Below are 19,172 nucleotides of genomic sequence, written 5' to 3' on the forward strand. Positions count from 1 at the left end.
TTCAAAAGCTTCTATTCTCTTTCTTTCTGAGCTAGTTATCATCCATGTTTCACTTCCATACAATGCCACGCTCCACACGAAAGTCTTCAAAAACATCTTTCTAATTCCGATATCAATGTTTGAAGTGAGCAAATTTCTTTTCTTAAGAAAGCTCTTCCTTGCTTGTGCTAGTCTGCATTTTATGTCCTCCTTACTTCTGCCATCGTTAGTTACTTTACTACCCAAGTAACAATATTCATCTACTTCCTTTAAGACTTCGTTTCCTAATCTAATATTTCCTACATCACCTGCCTTCGTTCGACTGCACTCCATTACATTTGTTTTGGACTTATTTATTTTCATCTTGTATTCCTTACCCAAGACTTTATCCATACCATTCAGCAACTTCTCGAGATCTTCTGCAGTCTCAGATAAAATAACAATATCATCGGCAAATCTCAAGGTTTTGATTTCCTCTCCTTGGACTGTGATTCCCTTTCCAAATTTCTCTTTGATTTCCTATATTGCCTGTTCTATGTAAACATTGAAAAGGAGAGGGGACAGACTGCAGCCTTGCCTCACTCCTTTCTGGATTGCTGCTTCTTTTTCAAAGCCCTCGATTCTTATCACTGCAGACTGATTTTTATACAGGTTGTATATAATTCTTCGTTCTCGGTATCTGATCCCTATCATCCTCAGAATCATAAATAGCTTGTTCCAATCAACATTATCGAATGCCTTTTCTAGATCTACGAATGCCGTGTACGTGGGCTTGTCCTTCTTGATTCGATCCTCTAAGATCAGACGTAAAGTCAGGATTGCTTCACGTGTTCCTACATTTCTCCTGAAGCCAAATTGATCTTCTCCCAACTCAGCTTCAACTTGTTTTTCCATTCTTCTGTAAATAATAAGTGTTAAAATTTTGCAGGCATGAGATACTAAACTAATGGTGCGGTAGTTTTCACACCTGTCAGCACCGGCTTTCTTGGGAATAGGTATAACAACATTCTGCCGAAAATCGGATGGGACTTCTCCTGTCTCATACATCTTGCACACTAAATGAAATAACCTTACCATGCTGGTTTCTCCTAAGGCAGTCAGTAGTTCAGAGGGAATATCATCAATTCCAGGTGCCTTGTTCCTATTTAGGTCACTCACAGCTCTGTCAAACTCTGACCTCAAAACTGGGTCTCCCATTTCATCAGCATCAACAGCCTCTTCATGTTCCAGAACCAAATTATCTACATCGTTACCTTGATACAACTGTTGGATATGCTCCTGCCATCTTTCTGCTTTGTCTTCTTTCCCTAGAAGTGGCTTTCCATCTGAGCTCTTAATATTCATGCACCTAGATTTCCTTTCTCCAAAGGTTTCCTTGATTTTCCTGTATGCAGCATCTACCTTTCCCAAGACCATACAGCCTTCGACATCCTTGCACTTCTCCTTCAGCCATTCTTCCTTAGCTACCTTGCACTTTCTATCCACTTGATTCTTTAATCGCCTGTATTCCTTTCTGCCCTCTTCATTTCTAGCATTCTTGTATTTTCGTCGTTCATCAATCAGGACTAGTATCTCCTGAGTTATCCACTGATTCTTAGTTGATCTTTTCTTCCTTCCTATCATTTCTTCAGCCGCCCTACTGACTTCATTTTTCATGACTCTCCACTCTTCCTCTATAGTGTTTCCTTCAGCCTTTTCATTTAGTCCTTGTGCAACATGTTCCTTGAAACAATCTCTCACACTCTTTTCTTTCAACTTGTCTAGATCCCATCTTTTTGCATTCTTTCCTTTCTTCAATTTCTTCAACTTCAGATGGCATTTCATGACCAACAAGTTGTGGTCAGAGTCCACGTCTGCTCCTGGGAAAGTTTTGCAATCCAACACCTGGTTTCTGAATCTCTACCTAATCATAATGAAGTCTATTTGATACCTTCCAGTGTCTCCAGGTCTCGTCCACGTATACAGCCGTCGTTTGTGGTGTTTGAACCACGTATTGGCAAGGACTAAATTATGATCAGTGCAGAATTCAACCAGCCGACTTCCTCTTTCGTTCCTTTGTCCCAATCCGAATTCTCCTACTGTACTACCTTCTCTTCCTTGGCCTACCACTGCATTCCAGTCTCCCATCACAATTAGATTCTCGTCACCTTTTACATATTGAATTAAATCTTCTATCTCCTCATATATTCTTTCGATTTCTTCATCATCCGCTGAACTAGTAGGCATGTAGACCTGCACTATTGTGGTGGGCATTGGTTTGGTGTCTTATCTTGACGACAATAATTCTCTCAGTATGGTGGTCGTAGTATCTTACCCGCTGCCCTATTTTCTTATTATCAAACCAACTCCTGCATTTCCCCTGTTTGATTTTGTGTTGATAATTCGGTAGTCGCCTGACCAAAAATCCTGTTCTTCCTGCCAACGTACTTCACTTATTCCAACTACATCTAACTTAAGTCTATCCATCTCCCTTTTCAGATTCTCTAACCTACCACAACGATTCAAACTTCTAACATTCCACGCTCCGACTCGCAGAATGTCAGTATCCTTCTTCCTGATGATCGCCCCCTCTCGTGTAGTCCCCACCCGGAGATCCGAATGGGGGACTAGTTTACCTCCGGAATATTTTACCCGGGAGGAAGCCATCATCAGTACATCATTCATACAGAGAGAGCTGCATGTCCTCGGAAGGTAGTTACGGCTGTAGTTTCCGGTTGCTTTGAGCCGTGTAGCGGTATCAACACAGCTAAGCCATGTTGAGTATTATTACAAGGCCGTATCAGTCAATCATCTAGACTGCCGCCCTTGCAACTACCGAAAGGCTGCTACCTCCCTTTCGATGAACCATTCGTTAGTCTGGTCTCTCAACAGATACCCATCTGATATGGTTGCACCTGCGGCTCGGCTATCTGCATCATTGGGACACGCAAGCCTCCCCACCGCGGCAAGGTCACATGGTTCGCAGAGGAGGATAATGGCGTATGGCCTCCGGGGAGGCCTGGTGCAGGTCTTTTTCTAGTAGACGGCCTATAGGCGACCTGCATGTCTGTGAAGATGAGGGCCCTACCTAGGATGATTTCTAATGTTGAATTCGCCACACACACCCAGCCCCCGAACCATTGGAATTAACCAATTAATGTTAAAACCTCGACCCGGCCGGGAATCGAACCCGGGACCCTCTGAACCGAAGGCTAGGACGCTAACCATTCAGCCAACGAGTTGGACGTGGTGAAGATAAAAGATGTTAAAGATACGTGATGCAGTGCAAACAAAGGATTCTTTAAATTTAGTGGTGTGATGGAGGGGAGAGAGAAAGGGAGAGAGAGAGAGAAAACTCGGTACTAGTCATAATCATAAAGACAATCGTTCCCGCCACTTGCATGTTACGCCCAACATCAAATGTTACGCGCGGTGGATAAGTTTTTGACGGTAGGGATCTGCATATGTTTAGGATAGGAATATCAGATTTTAAACTTTTAAAAAGTGGGACACTTACAAAATTATTAAAACTAATATATATTTTGGTCTTCTCACCCTTTGAATGACATTTCCAGCTAGAAGACAAGGATGCCGCCTCTCCGAACTGTATTTTGCAGATTAATGTATCTGAGTCTGGATCTAATGATTTTTCGAAAGAAAGTCGAATAATGTCCCACACGTATAGATACTGAAATGGTGTTTCACTGTAATTACAACTTTCAGCGTGTCAGTGTCCATGAGATTTCGCTCTTTTGTCCACTAACAATGGAAAATATGCGTTCTACAGTGACGTTGGTTCCTGGGATACAAAATGAGAACAGTTTGGTAATATCCGTTTAAAATATTGAAACACTTGCTGCCCGAAAGGCTTTCTTATTATCCACGTAACTCATAACATAACCATTTTCATTAAATATTATATTTTCCTTCACGAAAGACTATGTTCTTGTCTACCGTAATGTTGAAGGAATTTTGAACATCCTCTCATGTGTAAGGATAACTCCATTCCTTGACAAATTCTTGACTGTGTCTTAGAAATCATGGTTCATTGACTCAAAACTTCCCTTATTTATTCTACCTACAGCTTTCAACTTACTGAGAAGTTTTTGTTTTTTCTCCTCGTGTGGAAGTTACTAATGGCCAGGCTGAGTGGCTGGCCTTCTGACCCCAACTTGGCAGGTTCAATCCTGGCTCAGTCCGGTGGTATTTGAAGGCGCTCATATACGTCAGCCTCGTGTCGGTAGATTTACGTAAAAGAACTCCTGCGGGACAAAATTCTGGCAACTCGGGTCTCCGAAAACAGTAAAAGTAAGTAGTAGGACGTTTAGCAAATAACATTATTATTATTATTATTATTATTATTATTATTATTATTATTATTATTATTGTTGTTGTTGTTGTTGTTGTTGTTGTTTCGGACTTTCCGTGGAGCATAAGAGGTGTGAGTAGGTGCGGGCGTGAAAGTTTTAAATCTTAATTTAAAACTCTAAAATTTGAATATTTTGTTCCAATTCAAATCTAAATAAACAACTCCAAGTAACAGTTGGATAGACATAAGACAAGCTCGTTAGCTCTAGAAACAATAGTTATTTGAAACCTAAGAATAATTAGGTACAATAGACATAATGATTTTTAAGAGATGTGTATGGTAGCTCAGGAGACGGGGCTCGAAAATTTACAACATTCCAGCCTCTCCAATGCCCAATTTTCTCTTTTTACATTAGATTAAACAGTTTTCACTGTCTTAGTCGCTCGACAGCCTAAGATACATTTAAATATGGATAGTTAACATTTAACAGGGGCAATAAGTGCCCATGCTACATGGCCTTAGTGAAAAAAGGAAAGGATTAAATATCGGCCGTAAACCAAAATGCTAGGAGCGAACACTTGCAGTCCTTTGGAATTACACACTGAAACTCTAAACCCCTATGTGGGCTTATGGCCCGACGTTACAGAGGTGACTAGATGGAGAGAAAATTTAAATTAAAAAAAGAAGAGATACATTTTTTAAAGTTTACGAAATCATAGTCATCCCGATACCAAGTTGAATGGGAAATAAAAGAGGGATCATACTCTTTATTGCGTAAGTTAGAATAAAGTCTTTAGACTGTTTTGAAAGTTTACATTGATAGCTTGAGTTTTACATTAAGGCGACACTCCGGAGATAAAAATCGATATTTTGGTCAGTTTGGTGAATTTTTTTATGACTGAAATTGAAAGAATTTAGTTTCTTTTTTTCTTGTCGCGAAGTTATTCTGCTGAATTAAAACCATTTATCACTGTAATAATGCTTTGTTTGCCAATTGTAATTTTACATTTAAATCCCATTTTTCTCCCATAATATTGTGTTAAATGTAAAAAAAAAATGGTATATATATCACAGGTATATTAAAAAATCTGCATGTGGAATTTTTGATTGCAGAATTTTTTCAAGAAGTAGGGGTTTTTAAGTCCAAAATTGTAGAATGTAAAACTTACACAAACTTTAGTACGATATTCCTTATATAAATTATGTACAGAAAACTAGACACATAGTGCTTTCAAAAGAAGTATTATCTACCTAATTACGAATCTACATTAACACGTTAATTAAATTTAATTAAAAAAATGGAATTAGAAATTTCAAAGAAATATTTTGGAAAAACTATTAATTGTATATGGAAGAAATGTTCGTGAATCATCATCATCATCATCATCATCATCATCATCATCATCATCATCTGTTTACCCTCCAGGGTCGGCTTGTCCCTCGGACACAGCGAGGGATCCCACCTCTACCGCCTCAAGGGCAGTGTCCTGGAGCTTCAGACTCTTGGTCGGGGGATACAACTGGGGAGGATGACCAGTACCTCGCCCAGGCGGCTGCACCTGCTATGCTGAACAGGGGCCTTGTGGAGGGATGGGAAGATTGGAAGGGATAGGCAAGGAAGAGGGAAGGAAGCGGCCGTGGCCTTATGTTAGGTACCATCCCGGCATTCGCCTGGAGGAGAAGTGGGAAACCACGGAAAACCACTTCCAGGATGGCTGAGGTGGGAATCGAACCCACCTCTACTCAGTTGACCTCCCGAGGCTGAGTGGACCCCGTTCCAGCCCTCAAATTTCGTGGCAGAGCCGGGAATCGAACCCGGGCCTCCGGGGGTGGCAGCTAATCACGCTAACCACTACACCACAAAGGCGGACAATGTTCGTGAATACGCAGAGTATTTAGAGGTGTGCGTTTGCCTTCCTTTGTTTTCACATTACTTTTGTTACTATGGTCTTCCTTCATGTCTTCACGCCAAGTTGTTCCGGTCATCTTCTTTCAACTTTCCTCTCGGTCAACTTACCATTTGTGAATTCTGGATTTGAGGATTACCCGGTTCTGCTGTTGTAATTCCTGCCTGTTTCATATCAGTTTTGATTTCGTCAATACATTCCATTGTGTCTGTTTTCTTTGAAACGACTATTTGTTTTGTAAGTCTGTCCAGATGCATTCTTTTAAAGCGCCCATAGAATCTTAACCTGCATTTTTCTAATGTCACTGTAAGTATTTGTGTATTATTTGCTTTCCTGTCTACCTCTGAGTCGGTACTGAGCGTCGGCGAGTTTTGAGCCTAGAATATTCCTTTTCCTCAACGTTTTCAGTGTCTGCTTTCCTGTGCAAATCTATTATTAATATTATTATTGTTATTATTATTATTATTATTATTATTATTATTATTGAAGTTACTTGTTTTCCGATTTTCGGTATTTATATTTTTATTTACGAGCAGATATCATCCTGTTCAAGGTCTTGTACTACAGAGTTTAACAACTCAAGCAGACTATACAAGAGTGTAAGGAATATCAATGAATTTTCAGACTTAAATATACAGAGCGTCCAAAAATATCAGGATGTATTTCTGACACCAAAACATTACAAAAATTCCTTATGAACATGAGTCTAAAAAATTCTTCGTTAGGGATTTGCATGGGTTTAATAATAATGGTGCATGTGATACATTTAACTACATACATTTACAGAAATTGCTCGAAGAGACCTCCTCCTGCTTCAATGCATCTTCTGAGCCTGCGTTTGCCGTACTTTGTTGAAAAGTCCTGGAGTGTTTCGTATTTGGTCAAATCCATTTTGGATGCGCTCCGTTCGAACATCCACATTAATGACAGGAGTCGAATACACCAAGGATTTTAAATATCCCCAGAGGTGAAAAATCCATTGGATTCAAATCTGGCTGCCGGGCCAGTGGATCCCTCTTGACCAGTCCCATATGTTCGAAAATTGATTATCGAGATACTGGCAAACTATCAGAGTAAAGTGAGGTTGAGCATGAAGCAACTCATTTCTGAGAAATCGCTCGTACGTTTTAATTTTGGCAGACTGAAGAACGCAACAATTATAAATTGAGTCGAAAGTGAAAAGAGATACCTTCATATATATTGTAACTACACGGGCGTCAATTCGAACCTTAACATTCTTTACCCGATACCTCCATTTCGAACTCGTAGTTGGGCTGCCTAATCAGATGAAATGGGGTCGCTCAGCGGATACCTCAGGGTGTTCAGATGCCAAGTAAGACATGAAATCTTACTTCAAGTTACGCTTTACGTGAGTATGAAGAGATTAACAACTCACGGGTGACGCCTATAGAAACTCATGACATAATAGTAATACCGTCAACCAATTTTTTAAATCAGAGTATTTAACTACGTGAGAACTGGTCATGACTAAATGGAGTACTTAATTAATCCACAATTCACTTAGCTAAGCAACCAACTTACCAACTAGGCTATAATGAAAGAATTCATGACACATAAAATTGTAGAAAAATAAACAAGATATTTATTGACTAAATATTGGACTATTAAATTGGAATTTTATCCAAGGCATTACTTGGCATTGCGTATTAACAAGTGTGGATTGTGAGTCAGCGCTGGCTCGTAGAAAGAGAAATAATATCTAGTATTAAACTATGTAGATCAGTTCCATCATGAAATAAAAATTGAGTATGTACATATTTACAATCGATCACTGGACATCTAAGGTCCATACTGAAGTTAAGTCATAGATATAACACCAACATAATCAAATTGTTACGAGAGCTCATTTGCTTTAAGACTAATTAAACAAGTCTGAATAAAACACACGGTTAAGCTGAAGTGTATATAAAGTCCATTAATAAGCTCAAACTTGAAATTAAACCAAATCATAACTTTAAATTGCAGGACTGAACTGTATATCACCGTTATATTTAATCGCCAATCATATTAGAATTGAGCGTTGAGAATATTAAATAGTAAATTGTAGCTGATACTCAGTAAATGACGAGTCACTAATAAGTAAATCCATATAAGTAAACTCGAATAAGTAACTCTAGATGCGTAATTTAAATGCGTAGATCCATATGAATAAATCCGAACTCATGCTTTATTACTACTTTCACGTTGTGCATGGATAACCACTTACGGACTAAGGCATTTGTTCCTAGTGCCTGTTAAATTCGGCTCCTACTCTAACATTTCCCTAGATGTTGTTCGTTGAGAAAATGCAAGTTCAAACAGAGTATGTTAATCTATTCAGCTATCTAACTAACTTCATCATAACCTTTGGCTGTCATACACATGTCTTTTAGGCTCAATGTCCCTTTCCTTCGTTATATTCCATAACATTCTATTTCAATGCAAGCTATTTTATTCATACGCGCAGTTACAATGCAAATGCTATGTCGTTGTATTCAGAAACATAATATCATATTTATCGGTGTCGTGAATGCATTTGGTCAAAACACAGCTATAAAACGTATCGTAGTATTCCGATAATCATTACAGCACATCTAAAGTTGACATACGATTACGTCACAAGCATACTTCTACAATAGTAAATTCTATTCATACCTTGGCTTAGGTCAATCCTGCGGTGTGGGCAATCTCACGTATACGAATCTAAAGAATGTAGCGTGGCATATCTTAAACTGCAGGCACTCAATGGCCCCTACGTAGTGCGTATAAAACTCCTCATATCACCATATAACTCATACTTTTCCTCAAGTTAGCACAATTGTAACCTTATTTCAACATTCATATAATATCTTAACATCGTAGTCTCAATATTAACTCGTCGCGTTCCCATATACACGACCATGTCAAAGCTACCACACTATGTTTCTTAAAACAACATTTTAAAGTTACTATATCTCATAACCTATGATTGAGTTCAATGCCCTTATTGCGAAGCAAAATAATGCGTGATTCCATATGTTTATTTTACACCGCGCGCAACCAATCGTGACGTCGACTTGTAGCATTACCAATACGAAATCTCTGTAATCTGCCAGTATGTCAATACTATCAGCTGTTTCCAAAATTCTTTTTCAAACCTCTCGCTACATACGTGTATTTTGACCGATATACGATGACGTATATATCCAACACATTAGAATCTTATGCTATATTGCTAGATCATGTAACTACGGACTTAAGTATCTCACACTTCATTGGTAACATTCACTTGCATTTCTTATATATCGGTTTATATTTAACCCATCGGCACGTGCCTAAGGCACATGTGTAGGCAAACCAAAAATTATGCGATTAAATATTATAAATGACTTAGCTCGCTCATAGTTGGTCCTGGTCCAGCTGTTCTGCTCCCAAATGGATGTAGTTGGGTCTGCGGTCATGTCATGGGTTGGTCATCTGGTACATCATCTGCTTCCTCATCACGGGATTGCTGTCTGGTTTCCCGTTGCCTTCCTCATCATGGGTTGGTCGAATGGTTTCCCGTCGCCTTCCTCATCATGGGTTGGTCGAATGGTTTCCCGTCGCCTTCCTCATCATGGCTCGGTCGTATAGCAAGATGTACTGGTCTCCAGCTTGGTCCATCATGTATATTTAGCACATCATCCTCATGGTCTTCTTGTCAGCAACTAAAATAAGGATTATAGTGCAGTGAACAGCCATTATATAATTCTTTTTGAAGTTTGTAATCCTTAAATTTATTATTTCCTTTGTGGCTCTCCGACGTATATCTTCGATCTCGTCGGTGTTGATTTCAGTGAATCAATTTCTGTCGGCCGCTTCTTGTAGATCTTGGGAAAACTTATTTTTCTTCTGATTCAATAAATTGAGATGTATCTCTTCTTGTATGAGATCCTTTTTTTTTTTTTTTAGTTACTGGCTTGGTCTCCCTTTGCAGAGTATAGATCAACTGTGCTCTGTATCCACCCACGCGTATCTTGTGGTACCTAGCTAATTCCTTTTTTTAATATCTCTAATCAACTCTGCTTATTTTTCGGTGAATTGACTTGTTTTCTTCTCGTTTCCGACGCTTTTTCCTTTAGTATAGCGTCTGATCCTTTCTTCTTCCTTAAAAATTTTACCGCGGTCGGTAGTTCCGTCTTCACTCTCCGTTGAGAAAAATTAAGATGGAGTTTTTTTAACAATCCCAAGTTTTCTACTTTTTTTCGTAAAACAATACAGTAGACAGTTCACTGTCCGTTTCACTCTCAATACTCGACCGTTCCATGACGTGTATGGCCTTCTATGTCACCGCAACTGGTGTCTATTCTTTGCTTTCTATAGATTAAATGGGCCATACCTTCACTCGGCGCCATTTTGAAAACTGTCGCGGAGGTGTGAACGGGCACATTATATAAAAAGACAATCAGGCAAAACAAAACAAAACAAATTGCTCTGAATAACACAAAATTTAACAAAAGACAATCAGACAAAACATATCAAATGCCATGACCATTTAAAGAACAAATTGAAAAAAATGCAAGTTTGAGGTGAATTATATAATCATGGGTCACTACAGAGAATTTCTTTAATAACTCCTTAGCGAAAGATTTTTGGACCCATGTTCATATTCACTTTTTGTAATGTCTTGGTGTCAGGAACACCTCAACACATCCTGAAATTTATGGACACCAATTTTTATACACCCTGCATATGCGATTTTAGACCCAGATATATGTCAGTTATCCTTTTTTCAGCAGTCATGAATGAAAGCCATCTAGTTTGAGTGCATCCCGATATGTTTTTATATTCCAGTTCTACGAATTCGCAAAACTCTCCAAGTGTTTAAACACGCACGGTGTAAATGTGAAAATATCGAAAGCTTTTGTCTAGAAGGCAATGAGTGTCCACCGGCACACAGTCGGCACTTGTCTCTACACTCTACAGCATTATGTAGTATGTGTCCTACACAACCCACACCAATTACTTCCCTCTTCGTGTAGTTTTTAAGCTTGTGTTATGCATTATTAGCTCCTTTCATTTCTCCTTCCTCAGATAACGAAAACGAAACAATTTTATCGTTTAGTTGAGCATCATCAAAATTGTATCATTTTCGGCAGATAATACAAGTTTGAGAAAGCAATTATTTTTATTGGTACAACTGATAGGGCAACGGTTGGTGGTGTTCTGATGTTTTTTTTTTAAATCTCCAACGAATTTCTAGAGCAGTTTGTTGTCTTCGTCAATCATGCTGTCGTCAAAGTTAAACGTGGGTTGTATTTGCGCAGAGTAATTGTGATTATTTTCTGTTATTTAACAGATCCACAATATTGGACATAAAAGAGGGAAGGAGAACGTGCAAATACCCGTCAGAAATGGGAAAATAAATTCAACTATCCTATAAGAGGATAGTTGGGTGAAGAAGCAGCTTACTGTGTAAGGCTGAAACATTAATTTTAGTTGCTAACCCTGGCTCATTGGACCTTCATAACCTCGTTGAGACTGGGAAGCGTAAAGTCAGTATTCGTAACGCTTCACCTACGTCGGAATTGACAAAGTGATTTTGTTAAAAGAGACACAGGGTTTCAGATTGTCCGGCTCCTTGGCTGAATGGTCAGTGTAGTGCCCTTCGGTTCATAGGGCCCCAGGTTCGATTCCCAGCCGATTCGATGTTTGGTTAATTCGTATAGGTCGGGAGCTGGGTGTGTGTGCTCGTCTTAATTCACATCTACGCTTACACACAACATGTCTGTCTGTTAGGTCATCAGCCCAGAGGCTGGTTGGATCCTCAAATAGCACCACCAAAGGTTATGCGGTTATAAGGAAACCGCAAAAACCAATGGCAGCACCAAAATGAGGCGTACTACGGAAGACGAGGAGTGAGGTAGTTTGCCATTGCTTTCCTCACTGGGTCAGAAAGTACTATTGCAGCACGACTGACCCTATGAGCAACACCTTTCATAACACTCAGATGCACTAGTCGTGCTCTGAATGTCATTACTCAACACCACCCATACCCCAGCAGCTTCCATATTGTCACAGCCATGGATGAGACTGGGACTTCGGTGGAAGCTACATTTTACTCTGGCCTGTGCCAAGAGATGGATACAAAAGTACTGTATCCATCAAGAAATGGCAGCAGGCAAACACACAACGTATGACACTACTAACAACCACAGAAACACGTAATAGTGAATGCATTCCCCAACGTAGGGTTCGCGTCTGGAAGGGCATCTGACCGTAAGACTAGGCTAAATATATATTAGAGCCGACCCCAGAAAACTGGGAAAAAAGAAAAAATACAGTATTTCAAAATATAGTAGAAACTGCTGAAGCAGCTTATCAAGCAGTCATGCATCATACAAAGCTATTGGCTGTGTTTCAAAGTTGAACTCCAAAATGTTTTCTGTTCGGATATAGTGAAAAAGGTTCTGTATGCATGAACAACATGTTAATGGTGTAACTGGATCTCATGCTATTAACAGTGCAATTGAAGCTATTGATGATGTTCCGTACTTTGTGATATGCACGGATGGCTGGAATCCTGGTAATATTAAAATGTTTCCAGTAGTGATTCAGTATTTCAGTTATACTCAGAGAGGATTGCAAACAAAACTTCTAGAGCTGCAGAGTATTAAAAATGAAACTGCTAAAACAATTTCAAGCTTCATTTCAGATAGCCTTTATGCGAAGGAAATTTTACATCAGTGTGTTGCCTTCGGTGGCTATAATTGTAACACTGATTTCGGAGTTATTGGTAGAGGTTCAGAAAAAAAAAAACCGCCATCTGTAGTATTCAGTAGATCAGAATGTAGTGGGCGTTTTGAGTGTTCAGCCCATATGTTGCATAACTGAATCCAACATGGAACAGATATTTTGCCAATCCATGTTGAATTTATTGTCTTGAAAATTTGCCCCTGACTTCATCCGGATCAGAAATTTTCAATTCTAAATTGTTCAGTTTGCACTACGTTGACTTACCATATCCTGTGCGTTCCTGCACAGGTTCTTGGAAGATGCTCATAGACCTGTTAAGAGTACACTGAAGGACACCATCTCTATGTGTTTTTATGGCAAGCTGCTTCAGCATATAAACAGTTGCAACGTTCTGAAATCTAGATGAAGAAATTAACAGATGCTTGACTGAGCTAAAAGTAAATGATAAAACTAAGGGTATGAAAAACAGGCACGGTGAGTATGACACCAAGAAACTCAGAAATAAATTACGAGAATCTGAATTTGTGAAATGGTGCCAGCTAAGAAGCAAAGGTCAGAGAGTCTCTGTACAAGAAGTTCCTTCCTGCAAACCGCTGGGTTAGAAACCATGATGGCCTTTCTAGCACAGAGTGGAGAGATGCGCTGAAAATGACATGTAACGTTGCACCTGTAAGAGCTGTACCGAAAAGGTCCCTTGATAGTAACCGCTGCAGAAGATACCTCACATGGTCGCATCTTGGGTTCCTGTGCCTTCGCTACACCAGACATCACAGCATTAGGTCGTTCCTCCCCACCTCCCGCCCTAATCAGCTCCACTGGCTTAACAGAGATCATTGAAATTAATTTCCTTACATCCGTACCTGCGGTTACTCTTGCGCTACATATGTTGTGAGCCTTAGTTTTAGCTGTGTACCATTTCGCGGTGCCAGCAGTAGTGGTGGTAGTAGTAGTAGTAGTAGTAGTAAAATGAAATGGCGTATGGATTTTAGTGCCGGGAGTGTCCGAGGACAAGTTCGACTCGCTAGATGCAGGTCTTTGGATTTGACTTCCGTAGGCGACCTGCGCGTCGTGATGAGGATAAATGATGATGAAGACAACACATACACCCATTCCCCGTGCCAGCGCAATTAACCAATTATGGTTAAAATTCCCGACCCTCCCGGGAATCGAACCCGGGACCCCTGTGACCAAAGGCCAGCACGCTAACCATTTAGCCATGGAGCCGGACAGCAGTAGGACTGTACACCTTGAGTAATCATTCTCACCGGAATTCGAAGCCATCCATAGTACCAAATTGTAGCACCACACTCCACACATGTTGTTTTGAGACCCCAGTTTTAGTGGTGAACTACTTGGAGACGCCACTAGAGTTTCTTCCATATGCCCACTCTCAGCTATTTTCTATGGACTGATGGTTTCTCTACACCTCCAGCTGTCTTCTTTCTGAAAATATTCACTTCTATCGAAGATGCTTCAACTCACTTTGACAGTTTCCTGTAATCATCAGTTCTCAAATGGCCACAAAATTAATATCTACTCGTGTGAAATCGCGGACAAAGTCTTTTCCGAATATCAATTTATTAAAATGTTTTACAAAATAGCTTTGGCAAATTTCTTTGTTAGTGTAATACCAGTCTTTACGAAGGTGGTCACAATGCATTGGCTTGTCACTGAATATAAGCGTATGATCTGGGCTGATAGGAGCGAGACGGGTTGTCTGTTGAATCTTCCATTTCCTTTGTGAATCTAATTCCGAAAGGTGTGTGACAGGTCTCCACTTGAAACAACAGTAGTTGGTGCTGCATCACCTGGCTCACCACTTGGTTGGAACCATTAGGCCATTTCTCAGTGCTGTATTAATTCGTCTTATGAGTGGTGGTGGTAGTGGTTATTGTTTTAAGAGTAAGTACAACTAGGCAACCATCAGCGATGATGATGATGATGATGATGATTATTATTATTATTATTATTATTATTATTATTATTATTATTATTATTATTATTATTATTATTATTATTATTATTATTATTATTATTATTATTATTGTACCGGGAGGTACACCTCAACTCCGCACATTCAAAAGAAGCGCCTTACTAAACTCACTCTATCCAACAAAACGTGAAACTGCTACTACATTAAGTTGGGACATTAATCAGAAGATGTCACTACTGCAAAATTCAGAAGTTTATCATTTCTAAGTTTTCTAAACTGATTTTGGTTTTGTTTTGCTGTACATCAAGAAGTTTGGACATTTCTCCATAGATGTCATTACCGAAAACTGCGGTCATGCGCTCTGGTGCAAGGTAAAGGAAGTTGTTATTGAAAGAAATTTTGTGTTTATGGGTTTTCTCAAGTAAATTAACTTTCATTTGTTTTTTGTATATATTTTAAAGTTTGCAACACTTCTTTCTTATTCCGCCAGTTTTGAATCTAGCCAATAAGAATTTTTGTAATTATTTTTCAGCCTATCACAGGCTTCTTGTTGCGTTTTGGGTGTAACTTTTGAATTTACCAATAAAATTGAGAGGGTGTGTCCGGATTAGTCCAGAACCCTCTAGAACCGTCCCCTCGCGTATATACTGCCGCTTTTCTGGCTACCTTTACTCTTCATCGCCGTATTTCTGAAAGAGTGTGTGTGTTAAGACAGGAGGCGGGGCGCCTCATTCCTCGCAAGGCAGACCAGCAGCCAAGGTAATGTCCACCAGACTTATTTTTCTGTAGCTATCTCCGCAGACTTACACGAGGGGAAAGTCCTAATTTCTAACTATGTAACTTGTTTTCTAAAATGCAAACCTTCTTTTGGCTAATGTAAAATTTCATAAATTCATAAAACTAAATCGGGGATAGAGAGTGCTTTACCCTCTCGAGTTCCCCTTCAACTTGGTTTAAGATGACTACGATTTTGTAACTGTTTCTCTTTTCTGTAAATCGTTTCATTATCGTTCATTCTAGTCACCTCAGTAGATTGGGATTAGTCCCTGTATCACTGGGCCGAGAGCCCCGTTAGGATTTTGTTCTTCATCATCTAGGAGTGCAAGTATACGCCTCCATTCATTTTGTTTTCGGGCCATTAAGTTAACCTGTTACTCTTTTTCCACGAAGGCCCAGTAGGTTGGGTACTTGATACCCCTGTGTACTGACTTTTGTCAATTGTAAATTGTGCCTAGAGAGGCCAGAGATTGTAAGGGGTTGTGTAAGTTTGCCCCAAGCGAGCTGTAAGAGATTAGTTACAATTGGAGAGCATGTAAGCTCTTTTCTATGTTTTCTAAATTCAACTGCATATTGAGGTGCGCCTCTGGAAGGCTATAAAGTTGTTGGAGCAAAGTGCTCTTAAATTGGAAGGTCCTGATTCTTGTCTAAACATTGAGATTTTGCAAAATTTTGTAAACTGGATCCGGTATCTCAGAATTTGTAAACTAAGGGCCTGAAGCCCCAAATCTGTAAAATTCCTTAATCTTGGGTTTTCCAATTATTGTTTCAAGATTGCTATTTGTACCTGTCACTTTATCATTTCACCAAGTGAAAAGTTTGTTAAGTTTGAGATTCTAAAAGGAATATAATCTTTATTTAAACTTTTAATTCAATTTTTGATACAGTAGTTAGACCCATTCCACCCAGCACATTCTTTCAACTCTTTCTGCTCCGCGGGTAGCTCCGTAATAATTAACATCATCATCATCATTGTTAAGGAATACAAGGGCAGTAGAGGGGAAAAGTGGCAGGGCCTAGGCTACTGGACAAATGGCCACACAAATATCATTAAATTTTGAATATACTTCCTAAAATATATTTGTATTTCGTTTCTGTTTCTATTTTTTTAAACAACAACAATAATTTAAGAAGGATAAACTTTTCGATGGGGATATTATAATAATAAGCTTAATAATTAACAAGGGGAGAAAGGAGCTCCCATTTTATACAATGAAGAAGCTAGAGCTTCCACGAATAAATGTCACATTTCAGAGAAATAACAGACTTCAAATGGCCCAACGGGCCTGTAATTCACTTCCAGGTACCTCTTAGTACGCTAAAAAACTTATTAGTTTTTGCACCACTTGACTCTCGCTGCCCTTAAGCAACAACACAACATATGGATCATAGGGATCCCGAAAAAAACAGGAGCAGAAGCTCATACTTCACGGCCAAGAATGGCAAAAGTAAAGGTTAATAGAAAGGTCGAAAACAAAATAGAACGGGACGCTGAACCCATTCAAGCAATCCCGTGACATGACTTGCCATAAAACCTAATGGGGCAGAAGGCCCGGTAGCACAGAGGATAAGCCATATTACGTTGGTGACTTAGACGGGAAAGGCAATTACTGACCGAAGTGCAAGATGAAATGTTTTGACAATTGGAAAAGCTTAGTCACCCAAAAGCAAAGGGAAACGAGGTTCCACACTCGTACATCCTTAAGACATTACATAACACCCACTTGGCTGGTTACACTCCGTCCGAAGATTTCTTAGAAACCTATGTGTTATCAAATTAAGTGAAAATTTAAGATAGCCTATATTAAAATAAAGCTAAACGTGGCTCAACCCTGTTACATGCAGAGGGGAACGCTCGCATCTTCCCGTCGTCACACGCAAGTAAATTCATATGATAAAGTGTATCCACCTACCTTAGAGACTGTCCCAGATCGCCTGTAGCCTCTTGTGAGGAAAACCTCACTGTCCGTAGCACTTGTTCACGATCCGATTCAGATAGATACATAAGATCCAAGATTGCTCCTATTTATAGGAGCGCGTTGGGCGATGATTGGTTAATTTGAAGTCACAGTAGTGACAGTTTAAAAACATATGAAATAAGGTATCATGGCACTCCAAATCAAAAGTAGTGACATCTGTTAATAAACTTGAAAATCGAGTACTGTTCTGAAAGTTCAGATTATCTTCGTGAGGTTTCACTGCCTTTGGACGTTTAAAGTGTTGCCTACCACTAGGGAGAGGCCGTACAGATGTTACAATTATTATTATTATTATTATTATTATTATTATTATTATTCCTGTCTTTCGGCCAACTAAGAACCATATCATTGTAACTGTCTCCTTTCCCGGATTTTAACATTTGCCCAGTACTCTCGCATTCGCTGCTGGTGTTGTTTCTTTCTTGCTTCGGTCCACGCCTTCCCTGTTTTTAGCTTCTACTTTTCTTGGGCATTCTTGTGGTCTTCAAGTTTCTTCTTGATCGTACCATTACAATATCAACACTAGTTATTATTATTATTATTATTATTATTATTATTATTATTATTATTATTATTATTATTATTATTATTATTATTATTACTGTTGTATGTATGTCCCACTGGGGTGGAATTTTATTTCAGTTATAATATATGTTGATTATGTTTAATTGTGCTTTATCTAGTATTAATTACGGTAGTATTAATTATGACTCTAATGTATGCTGATTGGCCCAATGGCCTTAACTACTCCAATAAAGACATGTATCTATTATATCTGAATAGGCTGCGCTCCAGGATATCATCGTGCGTGTTGCCCACCTCTTGTAGATCTTTTATACCTCACTAAACCAGACCCCTTTTGATTTTGGAAGTAGGAGAAGATCCGCTTAGTTGATCCTGTAGGGCCCATTCTTGTCACGCGACCATAAAAAGCAGTCCTTCTTTTTCGCATCGTATCGGTCATCTTTTCCACGTCTTCTATATTCATCTTTGTCTTTGATGGGGCCTTAGATTGCCCACAAAATCTGTCTTTCTTTTTTGATTTCAAGTTCTCAATAAGGCCTTTTTTGTTCATTGCAAGGCACTCCGCTGTATAAAGGACCTCCGAACGAATGACAGTGCGGTGTCTGGACTTGGCGTTCGAGGATATTGACCTTTTGTTGTATACACCCTTAATGAGAAGTATACCATTTCCGCTTTATTCATGCGTAACATGAAAGCTTCTTTCTCAGACATGTTGGGTTCTATCTAGTGATGGGATAATCGGTACAAAATAATCGCTCATTCGATTATTCGATAATTTCATTTTATTCGATTATTCTGTTATTTTTTCAATTCGGTTATTTATTCGAAAGAATGAGGCAATCGAATTGAAAGCGATTCAGATGTCATTTGCTCATTAATCTCATCAGCTCATTACTGGGAAATTAAAATTACGTTATTATATCAGGGCCTCTCAAACGACCAAAATATCACGCCTGCAAACCGAGGCGCAGAGGTACTGTTCACCGTGCATCGGCCCGACTCGGTTCTGCTCTGACCAGCGTTTGTCTCGGGGTGACTCGGCTAAGCTCGACTCAACTCGTTTCGACTCA

At 39.3% G+C, this 19,172-nt stretch overlaps 1 protein-coding gene across 1 annotated transcript in view; it reads left to right on the forward strand.

The window, feature by feature from the left end:
* Positions 1-19,172, forward strand: part of spg (dedicator of cytokinesis spg) — a 783,360-nt gene that overhangs the window by 255,766 nt on the left and 508,422 nt on the right. The window lies entirely within an intron of this gene.

Source organism: Anabrus simplex, chromosome 1 (genome assembly GCF_040414725.1).
Source record: "Anabrus simplex isolate iqAnaSimp1 chromosome 1, ASM4041472v1, whole genome shotgun sequence".
NCBI classification, from domain to species: Eukaryota; Metazoa; Arthropoda; class Insecta; order Orthoptera; family Tettigoniidae; genus Anabrus; species Anabrus simplex.